The 26,840-nt window shown below is 43.6% G+C and overlaps 1 protein-coding gene across 1 annotated transcript in view; it reads right to left on the bottom strand.

Moving 5' to 3' along the window:
• The window catches only part of TCF4 (transcription factor 4), a 245,232-nt gene that overhangs the window by 189,034 nt on the left and 29,358 nt on the right, over positions 1-26,840 (bottom strand). The gene's annotated exons all lie outside the window — the stretch shown is intronic.

Raw genomic sequence — 26,840 nt, 5'->3', positions numbered from 1 at the left:
CTGAGGCGTTGGCAGCATTTTAGGGTATTTCCGATTGTGGCAAACCCACATACAGAATTAGAGACGTAGAGAGGCACCGTGTATTTTAATTATACATGTTTACTTTAGAAGAAAGCAAACAAGGACAGATCAGTCTAATGAAAAGAGACTAACATAATGGAAGCAGCTGGAAGATTTTTTTTTTTATCCCAATCACTATTTCTGTCATTATTTAAAGTTACTCTTGTCCCTAAATAAAGCATTTTTTACATATGACATAAATCTAAACCTGTTTTTTTGTACACTAAGCACAGGTACAAATGCAAGAATCTCAGTATTAAAAACTTGGAAGTGTTACGAAGTCAGTATATTTTCCCCACTTAATTTATTCAAGGTTTCTCTTTAAAAAAAAAAATCACTATAAATTTTCAGCTTTAGTGGCAAAAGGTTTATTGGTCTTTGTACTTCATTAAAGGGGTTTTTTTATAAAGTCATGTTTGTTCTTTTGAGTAGCAAATAAAACTACTGAAAAGGGCAGGTTGGTTTTTAAAAGAGACAGATATGACCTAAAGGGAACACATTTTACTGTAGTGAAATAAACTGAGGAAACAGTTTGCAGATTAAAAACCCCTTAAAAGGAAGCATCATCTTTGGAAAAAAAAAAAGTCTTTGCTGAGGAAAACAGCTGGAAACAGGAAGCTTTTGTGCTTTCATCCTGCCTGCTTTGATACCACCGCATCCCCATATCATAAAAAGCCAAAGAGACTGATGTCAGCTGCATCTTATTTCAACTGTGCAGGACGGGGCAGGGGGGAGATGCTTTGTGGATGGTAAGCAAGACCATCCACAGCCCAGGGTACGAGTTCACGCACTTGCACATATATATGTACACATATACACACACATGCATGACAAATGTATATCTATAGTCTTTGAAAAATTGATTAAATAACAGGGAAGATGAACACAGGTTCACGATCTCTTCCAAGCCACAGGGAATGGCACCTTGTACACTTGTGCTCTGCAATCTCAGCATTGCTATGATTTTTTTTTTTGAGAGAGAGAGAGAGAGACGAGTCACTTGGTGTCACTTCTCCCATGTTAGTCTGATAGTGCATACGTGCCTCTTAGCACCTCAGAATTCAGACTAAATGCCACTGGGTGTTTTTCCAACAGTATCATTATAACTCAAAATTGCAAGCTGTCCTTTTGCTGAGTGATGCTACCGGCTTCTTGATTTTAGAATTTCTTGCTTGCATTGCTTCGAGTAATCTTCTCGCCAGCAGCCATGGAGAAGCTCCCTTTCTGGTGCTCTCATGCATACCTTCTTCCCAGACAAGCTTTGCAAACGAACTGTTATTCATACAGGACAAGTAAAACATGGCAGGAGAATATGACACAAACCCTTCCAAATCTTACTATAGTCTTGGGCAAGGCAGCAGCATTTTCTTACTCTTTCCAGGCAACTAACCAAGCATATTCTTCTCTCTCATTTTTTTAATGCTTTCCCTTATGATAGCGTCTCAATACTCTGCGTGACATTTCACAAGAAAACAAGAGGTATATACACAAGGACTGACAACCTTCGATTTGAAAGTTTCCATTAATGGAATTAATCATGTTTACACAACTTCCTGCTGTTAAAACTTATTTCATATCCTCATATCTTTCATCCAAGCTATTTCCCCTACCAAGAAAAGAACAAAAACTTCCCCAAGGGCATGGGATCTAGTCAATTGTTAGCAGTAAATGCTCTCGCCTGCTGTCTCTCTCTCGCTGTCAGCCCATTTCAGATTCTCCTAGCTGCAGTCAGCAAAGGTTGCTGCTGCTCTACTGACTACCTGTCATCTTCCGATTCTGAGACCCCATTTTTCCTGTTTGCAGTCAGACCATCGTTATATCGCTGGTCAGAGGTGGCTTTTCCCCCAGGCAGCAGCAGCCCTGTGAATTGATATATATTATACCTGTTTCCCAGCTACCCACACGGTTCAAATGGGAGACAGTTCACTGACCGTAGTCTCGATGCTTTTACTCTGGGACTTCTTGGGAACGAGCATCCAGAGGAGAAATTCAAGTGCTTCTGAGCTCAGTTCTGAGCCTATAGAGAAAATGTCCCTAAGCCACACAAGGAACAATGTCTTCTCCACCTGCATATATGGAAGTTATCCCTTTCATATACCTTCACAGCTTCTAGAGCAGGCCATGTCATCACGATGCCAGAAATGGGCAGGGCAGCAGCGTTCATATATGAATGGTAAATTATTACCACAAGGTGACATACCAACTTTTTGAAGCTCAAAACCACTGTGATTTTGAGTTCTGGTTTTGGTCCGCTACTTGTGTACCATATATACACTTAAATAATCAAAGAACCTACAAATCATATATGCGCATACAAAAATGCACACAGAGAAACATTAAAGTAAATCCAACTGATAACAAAATATAACTTTGCACGTGTTGCATAACAAGTCTACTTTATGAGCACTGAGTTTTCAGTATTCTCCCCTAAGAACAAGCAATTATGAAGGTGAAGAAAGGTAATGGCATTAAAACAACATGCTAATCCCAATATTAGTGCCTTGGAAAGGGAAGACTGCCAGGAATTTGGAGTAATGCCCAGTTATCTGTCTTACCTTCAGTAATAAAACTGTACTATAAACATGAGCAAGAGAGTTTGGGATACACTTTAACCTTGCCTTTTTTTTTTTTAAACTGTTCTTTGTAACACAAGTGATAATCTACTGGCTTTAAAAAAAAAACCTGTAGATATTCACAACATGCCAATGTGAAGCCTTTTATTTAGTATATATGTATTAAAAGTCTAGTTTATTTCACTCCCATGAACGACTGTTTAATTCTTGAATCACTTCAACTACTGAAATAAAAAAATACTGCAACAAAACCCAAAGCAACATTGGAAATGACAACAGCTGACTCACTATTCTGAGACAGAGTGATTTCTGGCTGAGCCGTATCTGATGAGATTTAATCCCAATCTATATAACGTAAGGACTCCTCTGGCCCTGGTTAGCACGGTACCTGGCCGCAGACGGTGGTCGTTCCCTTACCCTCACACCTCCCTGGGAGGGAGGAGATGCTGTTACCCCAGCTGGCGGCTCCGGGACCAGGCTTGGGGGCAGTTTTGTACTGGCTGTCCAGCTGGACTAGCCACCATGACACAGAGGCATCGCATGACATCTGGTCTCCAGATCTAGTCCAGTAACACGTAGTCCCGAAGATGCTATATGCTGTTACTGCCTGAGAACTTGCTCTGAACGTGGGTCATACTGAAGAGTGGGGAGAGAACAGCAAGACAGCCGTAGAGTAGAAGTAGGGAGAGAGAAAATAAAAAAGGAGAAAATAAGATTAAAATTCCAAGTAAGGAAATACTTAAAAAAACCACCCCAAAAATCCAAAATACACAACTGAAGGGAAAGTTTTATTCACAAACAGAGTCAAAGGGAAAGTCAAACTGAGCGCTTGCTCTGTGCGGCGTTTTTCCTCTCTCCCCAGGCTCGCTGCCTGCTGCAGCGAACTTTCGCTGAGGTTATGGCAGCCATCCTGTTGGCTTCGCCAGAGCCTGGAAAGGAAGAGCTGCAGCACTGTCCGTTGGAAGAGGCTCTGGAGGTGTCTCGTGCAACCTCCCACCAGAAGCAGGACTGCATCCAAGACTGGATCAGGTCAGCCACGGCACTCTCCATCCCAGCTTCAGAAACCTCAGCAGACTGCGGTCCCGCAATGCCCCCGGAGAGCCAACGCCAGCGCCGCAGGACCTGCCTGGGGGAGGTGGTTTGCACACCCAGTCTGAACCTCCCCTGCCACAATTTGTTGCTGTTACACCTATTACGATACCTGACATTACTGGGTGACTACGGTGTCACCATCACTGTAACTGCTCGCTAAACAGCTGTAGCTGTTGCCTTTTTATTAAAACTTCGCATGTCTTCTTTCCAAACTGTGAATGACCTGGCACACCGTGAGTGCTGCAGAAAGGACTTCAGATCAGCTCACGTCAGTTAACACTTCAGCTGATCAAATGTAACTTAGAAAGGAGTAATTATGGCACAGATTTAGTCAGAGGACTCCCGTTACTTTTGAATGCAGGAAGAGGTTTTGGCAAACACCTACAGATAGCCATGAAAAAGTCAGAGACACGGAGTTTGCATTAGTCTTTGAGTGGAAATGCGAGCATATGTTAAGCATGTCTCTAAGGATGCACCAGCATGTTCTGCACACAGGACATCTAATTTCTTAGACTTTTATTGCTTCAGCTTTAGAAACGCTGGTGCCACCGCTCCTCTCATTCAGCACAAAGAGTGGATTTAGGCTTTCAGCCCTGATGATTTTGTGTCACTTAGACACTTACTTTTATTTTATAGAAAACTTGCCACTAGCTTCCTACTTTTCATTTCACTGAATGTCCTCTGTTGTGGTTAGTCAAACTGAGCAACAGAGTCAGTCCCCACACGTACGGGACAAGCTTCGCCCTTACTGGTGACCCCACGTGGAAGACAAGGGGCTGTTGGTCAGGAGCTCTCAGGGTACCATGTTTCACACTGAGCTGCTTGTTCAATGTATGCAGAGCTCTCTACACACAAAATCAGACTCAGTGTCTGCACTTATTAATCTGAGAGATACCATAGCTGATGCACTGCAACATCAAAAGTGTATAAAAAAATAACGACTAGCTTTAGATGCCTGTTTTCCTGTATGTGCCTAAGCTATCATTCAATAGCTGCAAATAAAATTATAGCAGCAGTTTGTTTACAAGCAACATCACAACTGGAACAATAACAGACTAGTAACAAAAACAACAAAAATAAAATATGAGTCAACTTGTTCTTTGCCAGACTGAGGTCTCAAGATGGGCTTGTTCTGCCCCTTGGGAATCCCAGTGCTATAAGCACAATAACAGCAGGACATGCCTCATTTCCTTCAACTGCTCAACATGGCTCTCTCTGAGATGTTTGTAAACTTCCTTCCTCTACGCATCAGGCTGTCAAACTGTCGTCAGTTCTTGGGACTAATAATATCCTGTTGATGTCTGCACAGACCAACTTCTTAAAAAAAAATAATAATAATGTATGTGCCTTTGTCCACACGCTATCAGTTAAAAAGAACAATCCAGCAACAGATCCACTTCAGCTGATCAGCTCTGAGGATCGAGCCCAAAAAGCGCAAGGGAGCCAAAAATAATGGTGGACTTTGAATTTCATGATGGAGAATAAAGCAAGCTCCTAAATATATTGGTTCAATCCTAATACAAACTTGGTCTCCAAGACGAATGAATATTGGTCAACTGTTATCACCTAGTCTGACGCTCAGAAACCGAGCTGGTTTCTTGTATCAGCAACTTTCAGAAGCTCAGGATACGCAGTGCCAGAGGAATTCCTCTGGGATGGGAAAACAGGCTCCAACTCCCCAAAGGCGATGCTAGGTTTTACAGCTTCAGATGAATCTGAGCTTGGAACATGAGCTTGGAAGGAAGTTCATGCACACACACACGCACACCCCCCCATAACTTGAAGCCAAACAAAAGCCATTGTGTGGAGAGAAGCATTAACGAGAATTAATATGTTTTAGATTAATTGTTAAAACACTCCAAGACAGAACTTGAAGGATTTGGATAGGAAGGGAAAAACAAAACAAAAACAAACATCTGCTGGAAGTTTGAATTGATAGGATAAGATTACCCCTCAGTTTGGGGGAATTATGACCTCTTCACCCCAACCCCCATACCAAACAAATTATTTTCATTCTCTTCTCTTTGGGAAATTGGGTCCGATTCTGATTTTATTTATAAAGGAATTAATCAAGAGTGGCTTCAAAGAACAATGTGGGCCCGCTTGCTCAATCTGTCTGAAAACTACATATTTCAGCATTTACTTGTGGAATTAGACATCCACATAAATGTCAGCATCTTTATGCTAAATGACTTGTCTGTAACCACATAATAAACAGACATACATGCTAGGATCAGACCTGAGGCATTCCAGTGCTCCCATGCCCAGTTTCAACAGAGCATTTAAGATCCTAAATCATAAGGCCCCTTGCATCTCAATTTCTTCAATGGATGCGAGCAGATGGTTAGGAATTGAGGGATCATGTTGGACCTGGCTGAAGCTCAGGCACATGAGAGCCCACAAAGCCAATGCTCCCAGCAATGCCTGGAGACCACCACCAAGTGTGCAGAGACCCCGAAATAACAACTGTCCGTGGGTCCAAACACTGGTCTGTCCGAAAACTGTGATGTGTGCTAGCTGTGCAACCTGGGATGGACGCCCCAGAGCAAGGGCCTGCCCAGGGACCGGACCCCATGGGATGACGGTCCCTCCTCCCAACAAAGGCACAGGGGAGCGCGAGCCCCCATCACCTTCTCCACTGAAAACCCACCCCAGCACAGCGCTGCTCTCCCTCATTAAACTTTCACATCCAGATGCCACCTACTCACTCATTCACAAACACAAACAAAAGCCTTAAGAACAAACCCAGCTATTTACCTATTAATCCTGCAGGCATGAAAGAAAAAAATGACAGGAAAATTCTTTTGCTGTTTGAATACATTCAAATACAATGGGGAAAGAGGAGAAATAACCAGACATTTAGATAGTTTCCAGAGAGCAATAAAAGAGTCTGGGGTGTGAAGTTTGGCATGTTTATATGCATATTCCTCCTGGTTTATATCCCCCCTTCCTCCTCCTGTGTATTATTCATAATTCTAGGATGAATAAATTTTAATCAGAAGGGTAAGCACGAGACAAGGAGAGCTGACTTACCGAGGGGAACAGGGGAAACTGGTTAGAAAGGGACCTCACCGCTGGACAGGAGCGTCGGGAGCGCTCCAACACCCTCGGGGGGCTGCTGACCCAGACCTGTCCCCCCCACACACAACCTCCCCCTACAACTCAGCCCAACAGATCCACTGGACTTAACCCTACATCAGTTGTAAGAGCACACAGACCTTTCAACTTTAATCCAAGTTACCCTTACAAAACAAGAGGTTTTATACAAATGAGAGAAACGAGAGACATGAAAGCAGTATGGACTCCAAATCTAAAGATACAGGTGTTCTGGGTTTGTGGTGGTTTGGTTTTTTTCCCTCACTTAAATGGTTCAGTGACATTTCTTTTTCTTAAATTCTATGAATTTTTCATTAGTACAGGTCTTTCATATTTTGTATTATAAAAAATTTTGCAATTACCCAAAGTAAATCAACAATTCAGTAAAAAGTTAAGCCCAGTATAATCTAACACGAGCAAGTTTTGCAGCAGAGAGCAGAAAATGCAGCCATTAGTTTGCTGTGGCAACATTTATTTATTTTTTATAGGAAATCTGTATAATGGAAAACACACACAACCTCTTGGAATTTTCCTATAAATATCTAAGTACTCCCAAATCACTGAGCAGAATGCAAATACACTCCTCTTTTACTTCTTTCAGGAAATTCTCAATGACTTCCTGTCATAAAGTCCAATAATCACTGTCTCTTCTCTAACGTTTTAGAATTGCTTTGCCGCTAATGTGTGTCTCAACATTCTTTCCAGAATTAAGTAAGAAGTCTTTTCTTCCCATCCATAACTAGTCTATGCCTTTTAGCATAACACTTCTTCAGTAGCCAGAGTTGCATTTGCAGTTTTCCCAGGGGATTTCACGTTATTTTATTTTACCATCATTAAAGTAAACCTAGTTTAGTCTCATCTAAGGAGATTTATACAGGTATTGTATTTTCATTATTCATGAAAGTAAATCCATAGATGTGCATGTAAAAACATAGCCCTCCGTCAGCCTTCACGACTTACTCCTGAGAGCAAAACGTTCTTCTGCTCAGAAATATGAACTAGCCGCGAGCGCAGGATACGGTGCGTGTTTGTGGGAATACTTCCCCTTCTGTACGTCCCTGTTGGTAACACCTACCGTTCCCAGAAGTCCCTCCCATAAACCTGGGAGGGTCTTTACCCTTCTCTGTCTCTTGAACACATACAATATTCTACTTATTCACATCTGCTTATTACACCTCTTGCTTTTTATAGGATATTTTGAAAGACAGCAGAAATGTCCCATTATATATGGGGCTATTGTTCACTTATGTTCCATATTCTCAGATGGCAGATATTACAAGGAAGTGCAAAGCATTGTTTCTATTATTTTAAATGAAGCAATCACGCACCACTGCCTAATAATTCCTTCCCCAGTTCTCAGTACTGTGCCTCAAAGCTGGACCTTGTTCTTTCCCAGTCCTCGCTGTACTTTGTAAAATACACTAAAATTTGCTTCTATTGCCATAAATAGGCTATTAACTCTCAGGTATTTTTGGGGGGTTTCATGCAGAAGGTGAATTCTAAAGGTCAGTTTTACTGACCTGTAATAAATACGTACCTGTATTAAGAGCAATCTGTTTACCCCCACTTTACTACCAATTCCACTTTCTGCAACTCGCAGGATCCAGAAATCTTGCAGAAGGGGGATCAGAAATAGGGAAGCCCGAGTACTCCCAGGAATTCAAGGTAAAGCCTTTGCTCACAAGAGTCAGCTCATCACAGCCTCCAAAAACTGTGAGCCATTACTGAGCATAATTTGCAAGCCAAATCCAATCTCGCACAGATGCCGGGAATTTGTAAACCTTACTCCATGTAGGTTTGATCAACAACAACAAAAAAAAAAACCCACCCAAAAAACAAACCACAAACTGCTGCCTTCTTTACGCTTATGATATTCCATTCCAACCTATCCCTTAATTTCCCTTGCCAGCTCAATTTACAGATGTTGCATAGACCAGTAGAGAAGGTGATGGATGTTGCATACTCATAAAGTATTTTAAATCAATTTTTAAAGGTTCAGGTTCCCTCCTGTTCCCTTAGCTGAAGGTGCTGCCACAATATCCTGAAGTTGCAAGAAGGGGTCTGCCCAACAGACAAGCTGCAGGGCCGGAATAAACGCCTGCGACCCGCGTGGGAAGGGTCTGCCGCTCTGACCCAGCTGCAGGGTACCCGCGTGTTACCCCTGCACCAGTGACTCCGTGAGCATCATGGCCGAGAAAACGAGGTGCACTCACTATATTTCCCGTCCAAGTGATTTGTTCTGCGTGTTGGTTTGGAGATTAGGGCTGGAGAAATAGCATTTATACCCTTGGGTCAGGCTTACTGGGATGGGTGTAAATTTCTACTTGTTGAAAAACACGTATATTTATTATGTGTGAAATGCAGTTTGCGGTGACCTTAACTCTTCCCTCAACTGCCTTTAAGAGCATGGGGCTTGTAAGTGGGACTGGTAAGTACACAGTTGTTGCCAGACACCAGAATTGGAAATTCACTGAATAAGAAAAGATAGAAAAGATCTAATCTATGCACTTACTAATGGACTTCCTGTAAATATCTTCCCAATTAATGTATTTAAGCATTTTCCAGATACATTTCCACAGGCACACAAATGGCAATGCCAAATAAAGTGCCAAACTCTGCTGTTCTGCCAGACATTTCAAGCCACGGTCTGGGGGGAGAGACAGGAAAACCTCACCCCGAGTTCAACTGAAGTCTTTACCTTTACACGCTCTCCTTTCTTTACATTAACTTCACATGTTCTCCTGCTGTGAAACGGTACTTCCCTCCTACCCTGCTGTGGCTGGGTAGCTGGAGCATCTCCAGGGCGCCTGGGGCTGCAGGCACCTCCTCACACCCACAGGTGAGCCCCTCCATCCCGGCCCCCTCCCCTGCAGAGCGCAGCCTGGCAGCGCCAGCCCGCACGGCTGGAGCGCCTTACCTCCTCTGGACATCCCTTCCACCACCCTCGTCACAACCTGGTCAGGAGCCCGGGCACTGACACTGTCTTTGAGCATACGAGCACCGTGGGACAGGGCTGCAGGAAGTCTAAGCCACCCATCTGTACCACGGCAACGGTGTCCCCCCGCTCCCAGGCTGAGAAAACCCAGACGTGCAGAGCACGGCACCCAAGAGCCGGGCAGCACGCGCTGCCTGCAAGAGGACACCAGCCCCAGGAGGTCGTGCTCCCCACGGCCACGAGATGTGACGAGTTTTGGCCATGAGGCTAACATCTTCCACAGCCGATTAGAAGAAAAGGGGGGGGGGGGGAACCCAACCAAAACCCCCAAACAAAATACTTTTGGCCACTCTCGAGAACAAGTCCAGGGAAAAACACATTGTTTTGGTCACATGAAAATTAATGGCAACCACTACTGGATTGGGCAAAGACATGAAATTTGACCATAGTGGGGTCTCTGAGTCAGGGATTTACATAAATTATTACGCACAGGGTTTGCTATGTGCATATATAAACAAGTATATGAACTACATACTCCCATATACCTAGACAAAATGAAATTAAATTCAGTGTGCCTCGCTCACGTACACCAGTACCACGGTGCAAGCACACAGGCAAGGATTCACCTGTAACACAGACAAACTGCTCCTCTTAGGTGTTAATTGCTCATATAAAATAATTGGGTAACCAGTCTGGCCACACTACTTACATTGGCAGATCATTACAGATTTCTCCAGATAGTCTAATAAAGTATTTTTCAAATGGAGACAATTTTTGCAAATTGATCAGAGTACAAATATAGATCCTCTTGTCCTTCTTGTTGTTCCATATATTTCCTGACAATTAACTAATCCTACCCCTTCTATAAAGGAAAAGTCTTCCCAGTCATCCTCTGATCCTGCACTAAAAACTTATTTGCAATAATAGCTCCTTTAATTTGGAATTAACTGAGTTACTGTTTGAATTACAGGAACTACATCAGAGTAGTTTCCTTGGAAGAGAGATGATGTCATTCACTGGAGTGTGACTTCAGCACAGGAAAAGACTGAAAGAGAAACCAGGCTAGGAAAGAAATGCTATTAAAAAAACAAATCTGCAATAAAATTAAAGAAAATGCATGTATTTAATTTTTTCCTTCCCCCCCCAAAAGGAAGTAAAAAATGTCCAAAAAAAAAGCGAAGGCAGCTACAAGGCTCCTGCGCTTTCCGAGGCAGAAACTCTGCGCAAGGTGCAGTACAACGCAGCACAGATATCTAGCACTGCCAGAGTAAAACCAGTAATAAATATTTATATTAGTTATCAAATTCAGAGCTCTGCTGCTGACTTATTATATGACTTTAGGCAAGTGACCAAATCTACACTTATCTGTCTGCTGGCGTGCCGCGAGCGCTGCGGGAGGCAGGGAGCCGGCTGAGCGCGGTGCGAGCCACGTGCCGGGAGCCGAGCCCTGGCAGCGCCGGGCTCACCTGGCGCAGGACGCGGTGATGCTATCTGCGCCACGGCGAGGGGCTCTGCGGAAACGCCGCTCGACCCGCGGCTGAACCAGCGGTGGGCAAGCTGCTGGAAGCAACTGGGTTGCAGAGGAGACACCTCGAGCAGCACCATGAAGAGGCACCTCTGCTACGTGTAAGAGGATTAGGACTTTTTTTGCTCTTTGGTTGCCCAACCAAACAAAGCTGAATTAATGAGTCACCGCTTTTGCTTATGTCAGCATCACCCTTTGGCTGAAGCACTCATTCCTCGTAACGTTAGTAAGAGGAGTTTGCCCTGCAGAATGAACCAGAGATTTCTGAATCTGAACTCCTCTGCGTAGAAATTTGTTTTCGGTTTTCTCAAATCCAGGTATTCTAAAGATTGACCTCAATGTAGCCTTTTAAGCTTGCTCCAGAGATTTAGATATGGTTTATGGGCTGCAACATGACTAGTTAAATCAACCCTTTAATAATCTCCTCTTCGCAGTTCTAATACGCTCTGTTCTTTCCCATTTAGAATTTATACCGACTACAGGTTTTGATGCTTGAAATGTGTTTTATAGAGAATAAACACCACAAGTGCTTTTTATTTCCTTCTAATACAATCTTTCTATCGTGGCCCCTTCCCAGCATGTTGGGGACAGGGAGGATAAGGAGAACAAAGCAACCTTTATTTTAATTTTCCAGCAACGGACCTGCAATTTCTATTCTGTGGCCAATATTTCCTTCAAACAGAGCCTTTCACTCCACCCGCGGTATTTTCACACAGTGATCCTGTTACCCCTCCTGACTTCAAGAAGATGAGAGCAGGGAGAGGAAAATTACACTTGGTTCCAAAAACTGAATAATGCATCAAAAATTCATCATTCCAAAATGAAGGCTGGTACAAACTACCAAAGCTGCAAGGAAGCTGGCAGGGCCATGCTGATTTGCGGTGACTGCGGAGCTGGCCCCTTCCCTCACCTGCGCACCCAACCCACTGCCTTCGCTTGCTGCGCCGCACTGACAACTTGCTTTCTATTTTATGAAATGAACAAATAATAATAACGTATATAAAAAAAGGCTAGCCCTACATGCCCAGTGGAAAGAGAAACTTTGCTACGTGGGTACTGACCTTGTGCTAGAGTGTTTACCTTGCAAGAAAGCTAAATATACTGAAATACCAGGTTAAGGACATCCGGCATGGCACCCGTCACAGTGCCAGCCCGTGGCGAGCGCCAGCACTTCACACAGCATCGTGCCTCTGCCGCAGCCTAGAAGTGGTTTGCAACGGTTTGGCTGAATCTATAATAGCTGTATAAGCTACAAAAATTTTAGGACCTCGGGGGGGGCGGGCGTGGAATTATTTGTAATTGGTTACTTTTAACGACATTAGGAGTAACTGTCAACACCCCGCGATGCAAAGGACCCCGAGCTGCAGACTTCCTGCCTCCCCTGCCAGAACGAGCTACATCATAATTGCCATATGCTGAAAGAGCCTTTCCATCTCATCCGAAACACCGCGTTTCATTCCAAAATTGTTCTTTTGAGCTGAAACGTCTTCTGCAGAGTTTCAGCACAAACATGACTCTTGGACAAGCTTTAAAATTACCGGCTGAGCCATATGATTTATGAGCGCGTATAAAAATGATGATACATTTCTCTGCTATGATAACACAAATGTTCTTCTTAAACTGCCAAATTAATTTCAGAAAGCAAATTCAGCGGAGTGAAAGGTAAGACACCTGATCACGGACCGGCTGCCAATGGCTTTCTTTTTCAGATTAAGTTTTCCCGTTTTCAATAGTTTTTGTCTCCTCTGGCTGCTCTGTAAAAGCAAGGATTGCAGGGAAGCCAGGGAAACTGTGAAAATAAATACAGAAAATAATCTTGAATGTACAAAATAAACCCATTTGATATATACGATTCATTTTCCTCTGACCTTTGTCCACTATGATTTTATCTGAAACTAATAGTAAGAGTTGGCAAAAACTTCTTGAGGCAGCCCCAGGTTTCATGCTCGCAGCGTGAAGTTTATAGCCTGTATTCTGTTCCAGTGGATGTGCGTTAACATTAACGTATTTAAATACGCTGTTTCACAAATAAAAGTGTAAGTTGCTATAAAACGATGTTGGCTGTGCTTAGTACCTCCTTTTCACTACTGTTTCAGAAAAAGCAGTTAGTGCTTATCGCTAGTCTGTCTTGCATCAGAATGCATCGTCCCCTTAGCTGCTTTTTCACTTAAGAAGTTTCAACAAAGAGGGGGCGCTTTGCAAAAGAAATAAGCAAGGAAAAAAGGGAGCATGAAACAAGCAGCTCTTACCGCTGAGATGCTTACGACTGCATTTACTAGGACCACTGGGGAAAAAAGTTCCCCAGGTCAGAGTTTTTAAGATGTCAGACAAAAGATACAGATTAATCTGTTTTTTAATAATAATTTCGTTTATAAGCTCAGTAGTTTCTCATTTGGGAAAACTGTGCATACTTTGCCTAACTTCTGTAAGCTCTACAACTACCTGTGTAGTTGAAATACATGCAGTTAACTTCGCTGGATGCAGAATCAAGCCACATATAGAGAAAAATATTCTGGGCCTAATATTGCAAAAACAGGTGTGTGTGTACATATATTTGTATATCTATTACTATCTATATTTACATACATACATGAGATGAGATTTCTAGGACACAACTAACTGAAAGCTCCACACTGTGAGCTTTAACAGGACTGAATTTGGTCACATTCACTTTTCTTATTTGCGATGTATTGCTGTGTGCTCTGAAAGAAACCGTATATCGCATCAGCCAATTTGGTGGGGAATTTTCCAGTCTATTTGGTGTTTTGTTATTTAATCTTTCAACATTTAATATCCTAAAGGATTCTTCACTGCCATTGCCTCCCCCAACTTCCTTGGCTGCGCTACAAAACTGAAAACTACGGACTCCGGGGGAAAACTAATACCAGAATAAGGAAAACAATTACTTTTATCAGTCAGAAATCAAACTTCAAACATTTTGAATTAAATAGAATTTTCTTTTCAAAAGAATTCAATGTAAATTTAAAACTTTGGCTTCTTTTAAGATCTAAACTTGCAGTAATTAAACAATATAAATGAACTAAAAGTTAATATTCAAGCATTGCAAATTTGGTGTTCATATTTCAAAGAAACATAAGCCACTAATCGAATGGAAATAACCAGTCAAACTCCTAGCGCTCTGGCGTGCAGAACAACAACAGTATTTTTTGACATCACCAGCCTCTTCGCCGCACACGTACAGAACATTTCCTTCATTTCCAGTTGTTCTACCAGTACAGCCCAATGGCTAATGTGTTTAAGGCTGGAGTTGAAAAATGTACGATAGCTTATCTTTTTCTTCCACTCTATCAATAAAAACAGAAAGCATGAGATTTACTAGCTCTAAAACGCTGAAGGACACTATAACCAAACCCAATAATTCAATACACTAGCTAATACAAATCACTAACAGTTCATATTTAGTGCCACTGTTCAATTCAATGCAGAAAAGTTTTGTAAGCTTATAGTCAAACTACTAAAAATTATTTAAACTACTGGGTTTTGCCTATTGTAACCCAACCCTAAATTTCATCCAAATGCAAAACTTGCTGGAAACCGCAATTTAAAATCACGACCAAATAACTAATGAGAGTTTCATTCACTCTTTTTAATGTAACACAAAGATTAGTTATCTGAATTAGCAACATAATTGCTAAAATGCAAGTGATACATACAGAATCACTCTACTTTCTAGAAAATAACAGTAAGCAGTACCAGTGCAGAAGAGAGCTAGAGTTCATTGTCTAACAGAGGATCTCATAATGACCGACTACAACCAGTGATTTAACTCCCTCGCCATTAAATCCCTCCGCCTGGAGGAAAACTTGGTCTTTTTTGTGCTCTGCAGAGACGAGGCTTCAATGGCCATCAAAGAGCAGCGATACACCCACGTGGTGCCAGACTAAAGCAGGGCTGGTGATCCTGAGGCCTGGCAGGACCACACGTGGAGGGGTAACAGCAGATGAACAGAATTATCAGGTAAACGTGCAGAAGGAGGTTCCTTTGGACAAGCCTGTGTAACTGTGCAGGAGATGGAGAAATCTGTGCTTTCAAGGAGGACCAACAGCCCGTCAGTAAAAAAGGGCATCACTGAGCAACCCAGAAGGAGAAGTACAGAGGTTCGGTTCAAATCAGTATCCAGAAATTTCAGATGTTTATCAAGAGTGCCTAGACTGCTTGGGTCTGGAAGAGTGAGTGGGAAACCTCAGACGAACAGTCTGTCTCATGGTATTTCAGTACTTCCACTTCTGGTCCTGGCTCAACCCAGGAAGTGCAGAGGCGTGCTCAAGAGCAAAATACTGGAAAAAAAACGCTATCAGAACATTTTTCCACCAACTTGCAGAAAAAACCATTCGGTTACATGTGAATTTTGGGCGCAGATTTGTAATATCTGGGGATCTTTTATCCATCCCTACAGAAAAACGTAGCACTATTCTTCAAAAACCTCAGAAAAGGAGAAGGGAGGTGTTTGGTTGTGGTTTGGTTGGTTTTTTTCAGAGAAGGGCTCTGCTGGGGAAGGGAGGGACCGAGCACAACTGAAGGCTATAAATAAGCTACCAACAACCTTGACTACAGAAGTGTTCAGTTTCTCTAATAAATTAGGTCCTTTTGCAGACCAGAGAGAAGTAGAGATCCACAGTATTTGAATAAGCTAAATGCGAGCGCTGCGGTGTGTGAAAGGCTGCAGCGGGTTGTGGATTGATGGTGGAAGCGAGGGGCAGGGTGGGGAGAGGCAGGAGGCAGCCGGCCGCCGGAAGATGTGCTCACCCGGGCAGATGCCGGGGCTGGAAGGAAATAACACTATGCAGCGATAAACGCGGATCAGGGAGCCAGGAAGAAGAGGGTGGAGAACGCGAGAGGAGAAAAATCAGAGCGAAATTAGCAGATTAGGAAGTTACTTGGAGGAAGTTGGTTATTTAACTTGTGGACACTAAGCCTCAGGTGAAGGGACTTGCTGACAATTATTCTTTGCAAAAGCCAAGATTAACAAAAATCATGAAAGTTGAAGTATCTATTTAAAATTGAATAACAATTTCAAATAAGTTAGGAAAAAAAAGAAAGAACAAAAAAAAAATTAAGAGATTGAGCTTCCAAGAGATGAAATTAGCAATTCATCCCCAAAATATCACCCTTGTCAACACAGGTCTAAGAGTCCACAAGGACCCACAGGTGACAGAGCAATAAAAAGGCACGAAGCTAAGCAAATCTGACCTCCTGTAGATCAAATGCAACCACTGAAGAGGTCTGAATAACAGCAAAGAAGTAATTTGGAAACCATCTTAGAACAAGCTATTTTAATCCTTTCAGATAATTGTTGCTTAGGAAAATAAGAACAAAACGTAACGTGTTTGCAGTTGAAGAGTACTTTTTAGGAACGTTTTCACCTAAGACATTAATCTTTGAAAAGGCAACGTGCAACAGCACTCTGGGAGCAGAACCAATCAAAGTTACAGACGAGGCCAAGGAGATGGACAAAGAGCACTGTCCAACCAGCAGTGATCCAGCGATTGCAGGCAGAAACCCCAGCACGCCAACGAGCCAGAAGGAGTATTTCTTCCTATGTCCACAAACTCACATCTAGACCCAGCACACAGAGAATGCAGTTTAATGCAGCGCTTTTAATTATAAGTCTTCTGGTTTTTAAAAAGCGCTACCTGTAAAGACAGCCTATGTCCGCTGAGCTATTTTACACAAGCTCTGAAAAAGTTTAAGTTTCAAACTTCTAAGGTTTCTGTTTTGCTTGCCAATATCTCTACGGCAAACAAGAGACAAACTGTTTCTTAAAAGAATTTTAAATAATTTGAGTGCATTGTCAACCAGAGCATTAAATTAAATAAATAATGAGTAATAACCAATTAACTGTGACTGGCAACTAGAATCTACATTTTCTAGCAACCGGGAAGCTGTGCAGGAAGTTGTCAGGACACGTTCAATGTCTGCAAGAAATACACAACTGCCCACTCTTTGCATTGGTGGCAGAAGAACACAAGTCTCTGCCTGGCTGGCACCACTGTACGCTACATTACCTGTTTTCTGTATCATATTCAGTACCATGTTAAAGTCAGTGAATGGAGATTTTCTAACTTGAAATATTTTGGTCAAACCTCAAGCGTTTGCCACCTCTCCTTTGTATCACCTTGAACACAGCCGAGTCCCAGACTACTCTACCAGTAGCTCCTAAGCACTTCTGCAACTCAGCCAGTAACTAAAACTAACAATCCTAACCCAGCAACTTCACCGCAAGTGACCGTAACGAGGATGAGAAAGCTGTGAATCAGGCTCAATAACCCGCATGCCATAAAATGTTCAGTGTCACCATCTCGCGGTTCGAAACGGAGACGGTCAGCTGTGGGACCAGGCGGGCGCTGCCATTTCGCCCCCCAGTTCATGGGAATAGGTGTTGCTCCTCCCAAAGCTTTGTGCGGGATGTCAGCCATCGCTAGCATTTTGGCATCTCTGATCACATCAAGTTTCCATGCTTATTCTTTTCAATTTTGAAATATGACACATGACGGGGGTTAAAGCAGGTTTTGGTTACACTGAAAGCATCAACACAGGTAAACATCCTCCCCAGCTCCAGTAAGAGGGAAGCAGCCCTGCACAGGGAGGCCAAACCTAAGGCAAATGAGCTTGTTGGTCTCTTCATTGATTGTAAAGGGGAGAATGCTGTTTGAGCATTTGAGAAGACAGACAATAAAATGCATTTCTCTTGCAGGCAAATCTTACAACAGATATAAAAACAATCTTAGTCTCTTGCTAAAGGCATACTCACTAATTGAAACAGAAATAAAATGAGGAATAGGAAAGAGATAAAGCTACAAAGTTATGTCTTGGTCCAATTAGTAGGTAGGGAGTTAAATTATCAGTTAAAGACATTCTACAAGTTTCAATGTTGTAAAACTGCTGCCACCTGGTCTCGATAGTACAATCCAGAACATTTTCTAGTAAATAATATTTTAAAACCTCTAGACATAGCCCACTGACAAATGCAATTAAACACAGAGATGTAAAAAGCCCTGGAGGGTCATCTAGTCCATCTATTTGCCAGGACAGCCTTGTTCCAAACCAACTATAAGTATTAATCTCTTTGATGGCACCCCATTCTTCTTTCCTGTAATAAACAGACTTTCCCCAGGCTATATCTTGCATACATTTGTCTAGAACATATCTGCACAACATGCCACCACCATCCCCACACCCTGGCTAGACCCACGTTTTGGCAGTCCCCGCTGGGGATGGGCTCCCATCCCTGGGAAGGAGACGCTGAGCTGGGCTCCCCTGGGGCTTGGTTCCCCTGTCCCCTTCCAAAACTCCCTCCTTTCTCTCCTCTGCCTCCTGGCTTTTGCTCTGGGGCTTCAAATGAGGCGAATTACAAGGGCAGGTCAGTGCATCTTCACCAGGGGCCAAGACACAGCTAATCCTAGGAAATGGTGCTGAAAGAAGCTTAAAGGCACTTTTTCTGCTCTTTGAGTGCACAGACAGTTCAGGCAAAGAGTTGAGGCTCCAACTTATCCTACAGCGTCGTGAACAGCAAAGCAAAGAGCAAGGCACGGCCTGATCCCCAGGCCCCACCTCCCGAGGCACGTGCGAGCGGTGCCGTCGTGTGCCAGCACCGCTACCATCGCGCCAGCTCCCGGCTGCTTGGTGCTCACAGCTCACAGCCTCCTCGGCTGCCTCGCCCACCGTGCCATTTCCTCGGCTTACGTACCTCCAGAGACAGCTATCCCACCTCTTTGCTCTGCCTACGCCACATTTCCACACGTACCATCGTATTCTTACATTTAATACACTTCTCCTCACGTTACCCTATATGACTGTTGATCAGCCTGGGGACCGACACCCCCCTTTCCCCAAGGGCAGATACCACCGCTCTCTTCCCTGTTCCTGATTAGCGACATTAGAAATATCACCTCTTTTTCAGCAATTAGTTAAACTTACAAATCCACCCCTCTGGCCCTCCATAACCATCGTCCGTTCTTTGCCTTGTCCTCTGGTCTTCCGTCAGCACGACCGAAGGCACGGGGCCGAGTGCAGGCCTCCGTCTCGTAGGGGCCAAGCAGGCAGGAGCCCTCGCTCTCTGCTGCCAGCCTCCTGGGTGCACGGCTCCATATTGCAGGGTTTGGTTTTTCCTTCACATTCCTGGTTGGAAACTGTCACGTTACAGTGTAGTCTCATCTCCAGTGCCTTTTTAGTATCTTAAAAAGTAGTATAGGGAATTAGCTCCCTTTTTAAACAAATTTTTTCTACTGCTATTGTTCCATTGTTAATTTTTTATTTAAGCACAGTACAATAAACTAATCAAAATTGCTAGGCAGATATTTTAAGTAATTGGGTTCTGATGTTCTCTAAATGACAGGGCATACAGGTACTTACCGCTTAGAAGTAAAATAATAATTAATTTGCATAGTACGTTACACTGCGTACACTTAAGTATTAATTTTAAAAACCCCACAATAAGCCTGTGAGGTAAGTAGATGCTATTATATCCTGGCAAGATCTGACCCCAAAACTGAGTTTCTTCCGTTTTGTGGACAATGACGGACCTAGCTCTTTATTCAAAGTAGCCACAAAGTTCTCCATCAGGATCACAGCACCAGTGCGAAGCAAATAAAATACAATAAAACCAGCCAAAATAAGGCAGGTGGGTACCAAAGATGGCTAAGCCGGCCCAGAGCAGCGCAGCAGGGGCTCCACAGCCTCCCTGCCTGCATCCCACAGGTCCCACGGGAAACAAGCCCCTTCTTGCTTGCTGGCACTGAGGTTTCTCATAGATAGGTCTTTGGAAACTCTGCCCATGCAGTTTCAAATGGAGCCAGAAAAAGAAATCTTCTAGAACGGTAACATCCTCTTCCCACTTTTGGGCGTGCCTGCCACGAGCCCTCCCGCAATGACACAGCCTGCAGCACAGCTTTCTTTGGGGAGGCAGAAAAAGCACGTCACGCCTTGGTACCGCAGGCACACCGTTCACCAACCTGATCTGTGCGAAAGGTCGCCCGAGGAACGTCACTGAATATTCAGAGCAGCAGGGTATGCTGCTTGCTTCCTACTGCCAAGTAAAAAGTATTTTTTCATTGTCACAAACCCCCGATGACAGAGGCTCTTGTGTGAACACAGCACATCCTGAACTCGCCGGTCTGTTAGGAAAGCTTTACTCCTGCCAGCCAAAAGTCGCCAAGTGCCTTGATCAACAGGAGATTAGTATCAAGTATGGCAAGAACCGCAGAGCACAGAATAAAAACTCTCAACTGTGTTATTTGAAAATGGAAACTTCTCCTGAACTGCCATGGTGGGAGCACGGGTGAAGGGCATCAGCTCCATCACTCGCTGCCTGCACCCAGAGATCCAGACGCATCCTGCCAACGCTGCTGGCACCTCGACAGGGACTGCCTGTGTTTCTCCCCAACCCCTCTCAGGTGGCACACCTAGAGCACCCTCCGCACAAGTGAAGATCTTTTTCAAATCTGCAATGCTGCCAACCCTGCCGTGCTGGTTTGAGGTTATAGCACTGGCGCTCCATAGATTTGTAATCCGCCCTGGAGATCAACCCCATTTCACTACGGTCTTAAGAGTGCCTGAAAACCTGGTAACTTGTACTGTCTTAAATGCAAGGTGCTTCAACTGACAGAATACGTCATACTTTAATATTCTTCACTGCCAGCCTCAGTTATCCACCGTCCAGCCTGTATCAGACTTAGAGACCGCAGCTTACAGCTTTATGCCCGTGGCGAGCGCTGCATGGTGCCCATCCCAGCGGCTCCCAGCAGCAGCAGCACACAGCGATCCCATCAGGCACACTCAGCCCAGGTGTGTCTGCTCCAGAAAACAGCCCTGAGCTGCAGCATGATACAAACCAGAAGGGAACTGCTTTTATTTTCATGCTGAATAGCTGCACGAAAGCAAAAGGAAACACATTCTCTTAGTACAGCAGAAATATTCAAGTGTGTGAGTCAGTAGTTCCAAAAATACATTTCATAAGCTGCAAAACAGATATGTATGTTGCCATGGCACTTAAGCAAAATTAACAAGTCTCACGCTTGTTTCATATATGAATAAAAATCCAAGCAATCGTAGTTTCCTCTATCCTCAGCTGCTTTATTGCTTGCACACTAAGGTCAGTTTTGCCACTGATTTCATTTGTTTTTTTCTGGATTTGACTTTCAAAGCAAGACTTCCAAAGGGCATTTAAAGGTGCAGGTAGGTGCTTGGCAGGATTTCCACGAGTGCCTGGACACCTGACTCTCAATGATGGTTAGATGGCTCCGTGCCTCTCAAAATCCTATTAGATACCTGTCTGCAAGTCTAGGCACCTAATGCCTGTACAAATCTGGCCGTTAGAGCATGATCCTGCACTTTTACAGTTAATGGGAGCTTTTCCACTACTTGAGCAGGATGGAGCCAGCCCTAAATGAATGCTTTGATTAAATTATCTCTTGCACACAAAGACCAAGGTGCACTTAGGTGGGTGTTAACAAAAAAAAAAAGAAAAAAGAAAACCACATTACTAATCTGGGCTCTTATTCACATCTGTTTAAGTCTGGTTTCCACTACTTGAGCAGGATGGAGCCAGCCCTAAATGAATGCTTTGATTAAATTATCTCTTGCACACAAAGACCAAGGTGCACTTAGGTGGGTGTTAACAAAAAAAAAAAAAGAAAAAAGAAAACCACATTACTAATCTGGGCTCTTATTCACATCTGTTTAAGTCTGGAGCATCTCCAACAAGGCTTACATTCCCGCAGTTAATGCCAGTAGGAGCAAGAGCAGAATGTGAACAGAAAGGAAGCAGGGTATAATACAGGCATGGCTGTGCCAAGGCAGGGGGGCTGAGGATCCCCTCCACGGGATACTGTCTTGCTCCACCAAGGAGCTCCTGGGCGAGTCCCCGGGTACAGGGAACTCAGTTCTGACCCCCCCTGCCCAGCAGGATGGGGACAGCAATGTCACCTCACCCGCCCTCATCACGCTGCCCTCCTCCTCTCGCCAGTGCAGGCAGTGGCATCCGCATGAAGCAACGCCTTCAGCCTTGACTGCACGTCACCTTCACACGCGGAGGTGCTTTGCTTCCTTTTCCTCCCCCTTTTCCACCTGCACCAGCAAGCCCCAGTCTGCTCATTGCGGGAGCATTCCACAGGCAGCACTCTGGCCAACAGCATTTGGTGATTCCTTATTACACTGACTGCGTACCTCCTCCTGTCTCTAACTTCACTTAATTCAACATGCCAATGGCCAACTGCAACGAGCAGACAGCTGTTTGAGCAGACAGCTGTTTGTCCCCGTACGCTGTCCAAAGGCACGTCCAACCAAGGCAAATATACCTTCATTGTATACAAGATGATTTATGTACATCTATACACGCAGTATTGTCCTAGTTTCGTACACGCTGTGCTTTCAAACAGCCAGGCACCTGCCTGTCCCCACTGTCCTCAGCCAGACACTGCTGTACCAGGATGGTTCCCACCACTTCTTGAAAACTGGTCAAAAAAACCTAAGATACACACGTATATTTTCCACTGCACCGGCCAGAGCCTAAGCACAAACACCAGCAGGAGAACTGGGTCTTCAGGACTTACTGTCACCACCCCTCTCAAAGAAGAAGTCGTCCCTAGCTGTTGGAAGGATCAGATGTTGCAAACTCTTGCTTACCAGTGGCTTGTGCCTGGGAGCAATCCCGTTCAAAGAGAACAAAACAAATCCTGTGAATCGGGTTTACAGGATCCAGCCCCGAGTTTCTTCAGAGCTGGCAGAATCAGCCTTGCTATACTGAATCAGTTTTCTTAGAACAAAACGTGGTAAGATCCCATTCTCAGTGCTCTTTTAAATGCGTGTTTGTGATGGTTAATTTTTCGTTAAATCAGTCCATATAGGAAAGTGCTAGAGCTTTCAGTGTGCAGCTTGCAGTAATGTGGACCCAAGCATGCTTCCCATGGGAGTAAAATTAACAGCCAAACCGGGTAAGAATCCTTACTATGCATAAGATAAGACCACTTTTTGCTTGTATGGGGAAGCTATGAAAGTTAAACCCCTTACAATCTTCTTTGAGCTCAGAAGGTTTCAAATGAAAGCAGAGAACAAGAGGGGTGGATTTTTTTTTTTTTGGCAAATGTTAAATGTAAAGTCTCATAAAAATTTTTGCAATATGCAAATAATTTCTCAGCAATTCACTTGTTTTTGAAGATGTGTCACTATAATCATGCACCATAAATCAAAATTAGGTGAGAAAACTAATAAATTAGCAATTTTCAGGGATTTAATAATCTCGCCTTTATAATTCACTCCAGCATATCAGCACCATTTTTACATTAACAGCCTTACTTTCAAAAATAGACATAACACTATCGTAACATTTCATGCTTTCAGTTTTTTTAAAGAATGTCAAGAAACAACTCCCAGTGAGTGTTTCCATCAATCAAAGTTGAGAAGGAGGGGGGAGAAAATAAAGAAAAAGGAAAGGCAACCCCCTGCCCTGCCTGGCAGGAGGGATGGGGAGGACCTGCCTCCCAGCTGCCAGAGGGATGCCCTCGCCCCGGCACCCGGCCAGCCCTGCAGATCCCCAACAGCTCCAAGCCCCGGGTGCGGCTGCACACATGTGGCTTCAGGACAGTTCGGTTCAGCTTTCCACTGACCTATTACTTCTAGAAACACGTATAATAGTCACCCGTGTTTGCCAAAGAAGGCGGCAAAAGACTGAGACTACAAAAGGTTCTAAAGACCCCACCAAATACTTTTTAGGAGCAGCTAAGCTACCAATTGCTTTTATATTTAACTTTAAAGCTTAAACATGCACCAATTCATTTTTACTGATTTGCATTACATTTTCATTACAGTTGACTGCAATGAGATAAAGGTGTCTCAAGTTGTCATGTCACTATATAAGGATTATTTCTGTACAGATCATCATGCTAAAGTCACAGGTTTAAGAAAATTTGGCTGAATGTTTCCTAAGCAGTACAAAAACCAGAAAGTATATTTTAAAAAAAAAAAATCTACTTTGTGCATTGCAAAGCAAGACGTGGGACTGCTACTGCATTTTCACTCTGGGCTCCTCATCTTCTCTGTGATGCTAACCTCCTTCGGTTCCCACCAACCTCAGACCCTGCAGTTTGCTGGTGGAGAACCAGACAGCATGATTTCAGTTTTAGACATTTCGCCAGTCTCCTCAGCCTGGTCCTCCTTGCTGATTCAATAGAGCGAGGCTGACCAAAGCACAAGGAGTGCAAGGGCATTTGCTAGTTGATGGCTTTTGATATTTGAATATTTCTGATGACAATGTATGGTATTGCCTTTGACCCTTTTTCTTTGTTTCCTCTGTTTAATGATACTGGCTTTAGTGGGTGTGTGAATTTCTGGAAGGCAAAAATAACTCCTAGAAGTCAGCTGAACAGCAAAGGGGGATGAGGGAAGTGAAATTACCTATGGCCAAGGATGTGACTGCTGTTGACTAAAATATACTTCACGGTAGGGTTTCAACTATATTCAAAACTCAGCTTCTACATAATAGCACTCTTAATAATAAACCTATTTTTTCCCAGCAACACTTCAACTCCCCCTGTGTTATCACATTGCTACTCTCCAACCCCCACGGCTTGATTTCTTTACTCAATGTGACATCTGTCCACACTAGATTGCAATATCCTTGGGCGACTAAACATGTCTCCTCATGAGTCTATAAAATTCCTAACACAAATAGGGCACTATCCAAATAAATAAACAAATATTAATAAATAGCTGTTAAGGCACTCAAGACCTGCAGAGCTTGTGGCTTCATTTCGCCATCTGATACGTCGGGGGCACGTTCCCGCTTCCCTTGCGAGGACAGGTCTGTTCCAGCAGGACCGGCAGCAAACGGCGCGGTCACGTGAGATCCTTTTCAATGCATAAAGACTTCCTTGTTGAATTAAGTTTGTTCATGCTACAATCCGAACACCACATCTGGTGCTCACAGTGACCAAAACATTCCTTGTTAGCTTCCCAGTAAATAAATTATTTTCTACAGAAACACTCCAGTGACTAAGATGAAAATAGTGTGGAAAAGGAAATGTGCCGGACCATTTATACTGTTTTTATACGTCGTTTAATGGGCAGAGTGCTGCTGAATACCAGGCTGCAGTTCAATTGAAGTGTTCCACTGTCATCACCAGCAGCTGCAGAACCCCCGAGACTGAAACACAGCCCTCCCATTCAAGCTCATTTCATCCATTGTTACTTATAATATGATCTAAAGGAACATTTGCAGGATTTCATAGAAAGTTTAAATGTTGTTTGATGAGAGCCATTAGATATTTAAATCTGAACTGAATGACATACAGTAGCAAGAGAGGCAATCATAGCACACCTAGCGCAGAGCACTAAACTCCATGGCTATCATCTTCACTTGTTCATGGCTAATATTTGTAATGGCACATGTGGCACCATAATGGCTACACGATCCCTGCCGGATGACTCCCAGACTGACATCAGTCCTTGCTGCAGGTATTCTTTTTCCAGAGAACAACCATTTTTATACGAGCTGAGCATAAAATGAAAAGGAAAACGCCAAATGGCGTCCCATTCTTTTTCAACGTCATCCCATTGAAATCCAGAGGAAGATCTACACTCAAAGAACGACGTATTGACCGGTGCAATTTTGCTACCTAAACGATTAGCACTCCAAACTTGCAGCACTGTTTTTCCCACTATTCCTGCCACGAGCGTCTCTGGAAAAGGCCCTATCCCCGTGTGCCGCACAGTGCTTCCAGCAGCACCGTTACCCAGGGAAAGGGTGGCCTTCACACAGGTATGAAAAGATCTCAACCATTCACAACCTATCCATACCATACTCCTCCCAACTACCACAAAGACATGTCTTTCACTAAGCTGCTTTCGTGGCGGCCTATCCTTATCTGACACTTTGCAACCCAGCTGGTAATTTTTCCCTCTCCCATTTTTGTCCCTTCCAAACCCTACCACTTACCCCTCCCTACTCTCCTAATTTGAAGAGCATTGCATAAATACTCTTCCTTTCCACCTCTTCCTTGTTATTTCTGGGTCCTGCCTCTACACCTCTTCAACCGACTTACTTTTCCTTTTCCTATTTTTCTTCCACTCTTCTCTGCACTTCTACTCTCTCTTTTGGGGACTTCAGGGGGGTTTTCTTATCAATACATTCCATGAAGTCAGACCCTTGCACTTTGCCTTCATTTGACAGAGCAATAAATAGGCATTTGCTAGGCATACCTACTCACTCCTGTGCACAAAAGTTATTAATCTGATGTTCACTAACTTCCCTATTCAGTCCCTTCCTGCCTAAAACCAAGGTGTCATCTTTCCTGATTCAGTCTCCAAACCAGTCAGACCACAACTTCAGAGCAGGCATATTACTCCTCCTACCTCCCAACTCTCTGCCCATCCTCTGGTTTCCTTCCACGCACTTTTCCATGATGTCCAACCCAACAGTGGACGACTGACCTGTTCTCAGCCCTCTTCTTTCTATCCGTTCTTTCCTTTTTCCCACTGATATGGTTGATGGTTCTCACCATAACTCTTCTCCACCTTTGAGTCTTTTGTCCCTCTCTCCTATTAC

The sequence above is a fragment of the Pygoscelis adeliae genome, unplaced genomic scaffold, assembly GCF_000699105.1.
Source record: "Pygoscelis adeliae isolate BGI_AS28 unplaced genomic scaffold, ASM69910v1 Scaffold174, whole genome shotgun sequence".
Taxonomy (NCBI): Eukaryota; Metazoa; Chordata; class Aves; order Sphenisciformes; family Spheniscidae; genus Pygoscelis; species Pygoscelis adeliae.
This window is presented reverse-complemented; position numbering and strand designations above follow the sequence as displayed.